The sequence below is a fragment of the Lolium perenne genome, chromosome 1, assembly GCF_019359855.2.
Source record: "Lolium perenne isolate Kyuss_39 chromosome 1, Kyuss_2.0, whole genome shotgun sequence".
NCBI classification, from domain to species: Eukaryota; Viridiplantae; Streptophyta; class Magnoliopsida; order Poales; family Poaceae; genus Lolium; species Lolium perenne.
In genome coordinates this window covers 269245529-269252748 of record NC_067244.2, presented here as the reverse complement: position 1 = coordinate 269252748, position 7220 = coordinate 269245529, and the positions used below count along the sequence as shown (strand labels likewise).

Here is a 7220-nt window from a genome sequence, read left to right as displayed (position 1 = left end):
GGGGATACGCGAGCACGCATCCGCGAAGCGATACGTGTCTAACAGCGTTTAATTGTTCCATCCGCGAAGCCGATACGTGTCTAACAGCGTTTAATTGTTCCGTGAGCCGATACTTCTAATTAAATGGGAAACCCCTTTGTTTGGTGTGGGTCTCAGCCGCTTCGATGGCGCATAGTATAGGGACAAAAGATAGAAGAGAAAAAGCAATGATCGGTGTGGCACTACCGTCCCAACCCAATGCTTATCCTCTCTCTCTCTCTCTCGTCTGCATCGTATCCATGCACTTTGGACGGCGCCCCTGACCGTGGCTCCCGCGCTGGCGTCGCAGGAAGCCGCGGACATGCAACCCCTTCCAACCGCGGCACACACGCGGAGGGCTCGAGGCGGGGCCGTGCTGGCCTGCGCGGCCCGGCGGCGGGAAGTAGGACAACGAATGGCGGCTCTCTTGCCGGAGGAAGGCATCGAGGCGGCGGCTACATCGCCGGAGCAAGGGGCGGCCGGCGGCTAGATGGTGAGAGAGCCGCGCGCCTCCTCAACCGCTCGGTGTTGCTGCCGTTGCCTCTCTATCCATCCGCTCGAGCAGGGGCCGCGCGACGTGCACGGCCGTGACTGGACAGAAGTGCATCGGCCGAGCTTGGGAAGGGCGGCGTCGTGCGGCTGCCGGTGGCGGAGGAAATTGAGAGGCTCGAGGCGGCACATGGTCAGCGCTCGCATGCGCGTGTGCGGCAGGGGCCGCACGACGTGCACGGCCACCGCACGAGCTTGGGAAGGGCGGCGTCCATGGCCTCGACACGGATGCATCGACCGGTAGATCGTGGATGGTAGCTGAATTTGTGGCGCATAAAATACAGGCGCGGTGGCATACAAGTTTCAGTTTCTGGGAATAGTTTCGTCCCTGCCCGCTCCCGTGAGCGGCAGGGCAAAACCCTAATTCGCGCGCGCCGCCGGGCCTCCCCTCGCCCTTTCCTATCCCTCGCCGCCGCCAGGGGGCGCACCGGGGCGAAGCCTCGGGGGCGTCGGCGGCGGCGGGGACTCTCTTCCCTCTCGCTCGATTGCGGTGGCGCGGGCTACGACGGTCGGCGGGGGCGCGGTACTGGTCGAGGGGCGCCGTGGCGTGGTTGTGCGACGGCGGCGTGGCGGCTTCATGATCCCAGCGTTCTCATCGCGGGGGTGGTGCTCTCGGGAGCTTCCCCGACGGCCGGTGACGCGCGCGGACGCCCCTTTGGTGGAAGATGGACAGGGGCGGCGCTGTGCGGGGCGCCCCGACGACTTCGTGGAGGCGTGCGTGGAGGGTGGGTTCGTGCCGGGGCAGGGGCCCCTGGGCCCTCCGAGCTCCGATCTGCCCCCAGATCTAAGGGCACTAGCAGCCAGGGGGCTGCTAGCCGCCGATCTGGCTGGTGGAACTCCCCTCGCCGCCTCTCGTCTCGGGTTTTTCGGTGCAGTGCCGTGTCTCCTTCGTCGATCTGAGGTGTGTGCGCTTGGACGCCGGGGCGGCGGCCCTGGAAGGTGGGAGCTTGCTGGTTGGCGAGCGTGCAAGAAGCTCGGGTGCTGGCCAGTGTCCACGGCCGTGAGGGCGGCGTGGCGCCGGCGAGCAGTGTGGAGCGGTGGTGGATGTTATGCCCGGGGCCCTGTGATAAGGTGTATATGAGTTTTTCATCTTCGGTAGAAGGCCTTTTTCTCTGTGCTTCAACCAGTTGAGTTTGCTTGAACCAACGCGTGAAGCTGGAGTTGTGCTCTTTGGTTACGTCACCCATCTTCCTCGGCTGGCCCATATCGATGTAATTCTGCTCGATCATGCTTTTGTGCTCTTGCACGAAAGGTTCGATCAGTTTTAAGTGTTGTAGCGCGACCCGGTGAGCCCTGTCAAAGTCATCGCGTCGATTGGCAATGCCGACATGGACTGAGCGGTAGCCCTCGCGGTGACCGACTCCAGCCAGCCTGCCGAGGTGCGTCCTGGGGGGTAGACCAACACGATCCTCGTCGTCCTCGGTGCTTAGATAATTCTGGCAGAAGGAGATGCACTCGTAGGTTAGAAACCCCTTGGCCATGCTTGCGTCTGGACGGGCCCTATTGCGAACGTATCCTTTCATGACACCGTTCTGCCTTTCGAAAGGCATCATGTTGTGGAGGAACGTCGGGCCGAGCTGCTTGATGTCTTCAACGACATGGAGAAGGAGATGGACGCATATATCACAGAATGCGGGCGGGAAGTAAATCTCGAGCTCACATAGTATCACCACGATCTCATCCTGTAGCATCTTGAGCTGCCTCACGCCGATCGACTTCCTGGTGATAACGTCAAAAAAGTTGCAAAGGCCAAACAGCGTATCACGGACGTGCTCGTCCATTATGCCTCGGATCGCAACGGGAAGTATCTGTGTCATGAGCACGTGGCAATCGTGAGACTTCATCCCGGTGAACCTCTTCTTCGCTACGTCCACATATCTGCTTATATTCCCCGAGTAACCGTGAGGAACTTTCACTCCTAGGAGGCACCTGAAAAACTGCTCGAGCTCCTCCGGACTCGTTGTGAAGCAGGCAGCGGGAAGCAGCACCGCGTTCTTCTTAGCCCTTTTGCGGAGACGTTGAGTCCCTTCCGTCTGATCATCATTCTCATCATCGTCGTCGTCAGTATCGGGGGCTTGAAGATCTTTCCTGATGCCAAAATGTTGCAGATCGTATCTTGCTTTCGGTCCATCCTTGGACTTTTCTGAGTTGCAAAGAGTGCCAAGCAGACTCTCGGTAACGTTCTTCGTAATGTGCATGACATCGAGGCTGTGGGGCGTGTGGAGGACTGATACGTCTCCGACGTATCGATAATTTCTTATGTTCCATGCAACATTATTGATGATATCTACATGTTTTATGCATACTTTATGTCATATTTATGCATTTTCCGGCACTAACCTATTAACGAGATGCCGAAGAGCCAGTTGCTGTTTTCTGCTGTTTTTGGTTTCAGAAATCCTACTAAGGAAATATTCTCGGAATTGGACGAAATCAACGCCCAGGGGCCTATTTTCACACGAAGCTTCCAGAAGACCGAAGAGGAGACGAAGTGGGGCCACGAGGTGGCCAGACAACAGGGCGGCGCGGCCCAGGTCTTGGCCGCGCGGCCCTGGCGTCTGGGCCCCTCGTGACGCCCCCTGACCTGCCCTTCCGCCTACATATAGTCTTCGTCGCGAAACCCCCAGTACCGAGAGCCACGATACGGAAAACCTTCCAGAGATGCCGCCGCCGCCAATCCCATCTCGGGGGATTCAGGAGATCGCCTCCGGCACCCTGCCGGAGAGGGGATTCATCTCCCGGAGGACTCTACACCGCCATGGTCGCCTCCGGAGTGATGAGTGAGTAGTTCACCCCTGGACTATGGGTCCATAGCAGTAGCTAGATGGTTGTCTTCTCCTCATTATGCTTCATTGTCGGATCTTGTGAGCTGCCTAACATGATCAAGATCATCTATCTGTAATACTATATGTTGTGTTTGTTGGGATCCGATGGATAGAGAATACTATGTTATGTTGATTATCAATTTATATCTATGTGTTGTTTATGATCTTGCATGCTCTCCGTTATTAGTAGAGACTCTGGCCAAGTTGATGCTTGCAACTCCAAGAGGGAGTATTTACGCTCGATAGTGGGTTCATGTCTCCGTGAATCTGGGGGAGTCACAGAAGCCCCTAAGGTTATGGATGTGCTGTTGCCACTAGGGATAAAACATTGATGCTATGTCCGAGGATGTAGTTATTGATTACATTACGCACCATACTTAATACAATTGTCTGTTGTTTGCAACTTAATACTGGAAGGGGTTCGGATGATAACCTGAAGGTGGACTTTTTAGGCATAGATGCATGCTGGATAGCGGTCTATGTACTTTGTCGTAATGCCCAATTAAATCTCACAATACTCATCATATCATGTATGTGCATGGTCATGCCCTCTCTATTTGTCAATTGCCCAACTGTAATTTGTTCACCCAACATGCTATTTATCTTATGGGAGAGACACCTCTAGTGAACTGTGGACCCCGATCCATTCTTTTACATCGAATACAATCTACTGCAATACTTGTTCTTTACTGTTTTCTGCAAACAATCATCATCCACACTATACATCTAATCCTTTGTTACAGCAAGCCGGTGAGATTGACAACCTCACTGTTTCGTTGGGGCAAAGTACTTGGGTTGTGTTGTGCAGGTTCCACGTTGGCGCCGGAATCCCTGGTGTTGCGCCGCACTACATCTCGCCGCCATCAACCTTCAACGTGCTTCTTGGCTCCTACTGGTTCGATAAACCTTGGTTTCTTACTGAGGGAAAACTTGCCGCTGTACGCATCACACCTTCCTCTTGGGGTTCCCAACGGACGCGTGCTGTACGCGTATCAAGCAGATTTTCTGGCGCCGTTGCCGGGGAGATCAAGACACGCTGCAAGGGGAGTCTTCACATCCCAATCTCTTTACTTTGTTTTTGTCTTGCTTTATTTTATTTACTACTTTGTTTGCTGCACTAAATCAAAACACAAAAAAATTAGTTGCTAGTTTTACTTTATTTACTATCTTGTTTGCTATATCAAAAACACAAAAAAATTAGTTACTTGCATTTACTTTATCTAGTTTGCTTTATTTACTATTGCTAAAATGGGTACTCCTGAAAATACTAAGTTGTGTGACTTCACAACCACAAATAATAATGATTTCTTATGCACACCTATTGCTCCACCTGCTACTACAGCAGAATTCTTTGAAATTAAACCTGCTTTACTGAATCTTGTTATGCGAGAGCAATTTTCTGGTGTTAGTTCTGATGATGCTGCTGCCCATCTCAATAACTTTGTTGAACTATGTGAAATGCAAAAGTATAAGGATGTAGATGGTGACATTATAAAATTAAAATTGTTCCCTTTCTCATTAAGAGGAAGAGCTAAAGATTGGTTGCTATCTCTGCCTAAGAATAGTATTGATTCATGGACTAAATGTAAGGATGCTTTTATTGGTAGATATTATCCCCCTGCTAAAATTATATCTTTGAGGAGTAGCATAATGAATTTTAAACAATTGGATACTGAGCATGTTGCACAAGCATGGGAAAGAATGAAATCTTTGGTTAAAAATTGCCCAACCCATGGACTGACTACTTGGATGATCATCCAAACCTTTTATGCAGGACTGAATTTTTCTTCGCGGAACCTATTGGATTCAGCTGCTGGAGGTACCTTTATGTCCATCACTCTTGGTGAAGCAACAAAGCTTCTTGATAATATGATGATTAATTACTCTGAATGGCACACGGAAAGAGCTCCACAAGGTAAGAAGGTAAATTCTGTCGAAGAAACCTCTTCCTTGAATGATAAGATTGATGCTATTATGTCTATGCTTGTGAATGATAGGACAAATATTGATCCTAATAATGTTCCGTTAGCTTCATTGGTTGCTCAAGAAGAACATGTTGATGTAAACTTCATTAAAAATAATAATTTCAACAACAATGCTTACCGGAACAATTCTAGTAACAACTATAGGCCATATCCTTATAATAATGGCAACGGCTATGGTAATTCTTATGGGAATTCTTACAACAATAATAGGAACACACCCCCTGGACTTGAAGCCATGCTTAAAGAATTTATTAGTACACAAACTGCTTTTAACAAATCTGTTGAAGAAAAGCTTGGGAAAATTGATATACTTGCTTCTAAAGTCGATAGTCTTGCTGCTGATGTTGATCTTTTGAAATCGAAAGTTATGCCTCATGAAAATCATAATCATAAAATTGTTACTACAGCAAATGCCATCCAAGTTAGAATTAATGAGAATATAAGATTGATGGCCGAATTGCGTGCTAGGTGGGAAAAAGAAGAAAATGAAAAAGAAGATAATATAGCTAGGTGGGAAAAAGAAGATAATGTACAATCCATAGGCTTGATGGCGGAGTAGTGGTGACGACGTTTTGTTGAGGAGGCGAGGTTTCTTCTCCTTCAACTAGCGTGTCTGAGGCAAGTACAGTACGTGACGTGCTTGTCCGAGGAGCCACGTCAGTAGTTGGAACTTCTTCCTCGTCATCGCTAATAATCAAAAAATCGGCAGCATAAAAAGCAAGACAAGCTAAATATTTCGAGTACAAAAATAGAGAGAAATAAAGACGACTTACGAGCTGATGAGGGATTCAGCATAAAGATCGTAAGTTGCCTTCGGATGAGAAGGAACAACTTCTTCAGCCTTAGAGGTGCCAGAATCTTCAACATTAGTCCTTTTCCTTTTGTTCTTGGGAGAAACAGCAGGAGGAAGGGATTGCGTCGATTCACTGGCTTCAGACTCAACTTCTTTTTCATGAGAAGCCGCAGATTTGTGAGAACCCGCGACTTCACTTTCACGAATAGAAGAACCTTGAGTATCTTCGGCAACGATGGCCTGTTCTTCGACTTCTCCACCCTCCGGAAGAGGAGGAAGGGAAGTCATGGTAGGATGGTTCTGTAAAAATAGTGACCAGAAGGAAAATTAAAAGAGATGACAATATAATGAGGTGCAGAGAAAGTGCAAAATAAGGTAAAAACTCGGCAAGACAAAATACCTCGGGGAGTGGATTGGCGGCGCTGTACGGTTCCACGCGACAAGAGGAAGGAATTGGGTCTTTACCCAGGCGAGAAAGTCTTCGAATCAACTTCTCCAAGTCCTTGGTGGAAAGATCACCGGAGATTCTGTTGGCGTCATTTTTACCAGAATATGTCCAAAGGGGATTTTTGCGAGCCTGAAGAGGCTGCACTCTAATCCTAAGGAAATAGGCAGTGATTTGAACACCAGAAAGCTCTTTGCCTCGAGTGTTTTGAAGTCGCGAATACGAGACATGAGCGCCTCTGTCGCCTTTTTCTCTTCCTCGGAAGCTTCGGCATCCCAGGAGCGGCGGCGCTGAATTTTGGCACTTCCGTCGAAAGGAACTATGTTGTGCTCAACGGAGTTGGCGCTTTCTTCGTGAATGTAGAGCCACTTTTTGCGCCATCCTTGGACAGAATCAGGAAATTTGACGTCGAAATAGTCGACATCAGTGCGAACACAGATAACAACGCCACCTATGTTATAAGTGACGTTGTGGGAGCCATTGCGGCGGAGGCAGAAGATGCGTTTCCACAGAGCCCAATTGGGAGGGATTCCGAGGAAGCATTCGCAAAGTGTGATGAAAATAGAAATGTGAAGGATGGAATTGGGAGTCAATTGGTGCAATTG

General features: G+C 49.6%; 1 long non-coding RNA gene across 1 annotated transcript; it reads right to left on the bottom strand.

The window, feature by feature from the left end:
• Nucleotides 1–5931: 5931 nt before the first annotated feature.
• Nucleotides 5932–6812, bottom strand: LOC127340660 (uncharacterized). Its single transcript, XR_011751228.1, has 3 exons — nucleotides 6571–6812; nucleotides 6151–6470; nucleotides 5932–6064 (listed from the first exon to the last, which is right to left on the bottom strand). It is a non-coding gene; the product is annotated as an uncharacterized lncRNA (long non-coding RNA).
• Nucleotides 6813–7220: the final 408 nt, after the last annotated feature.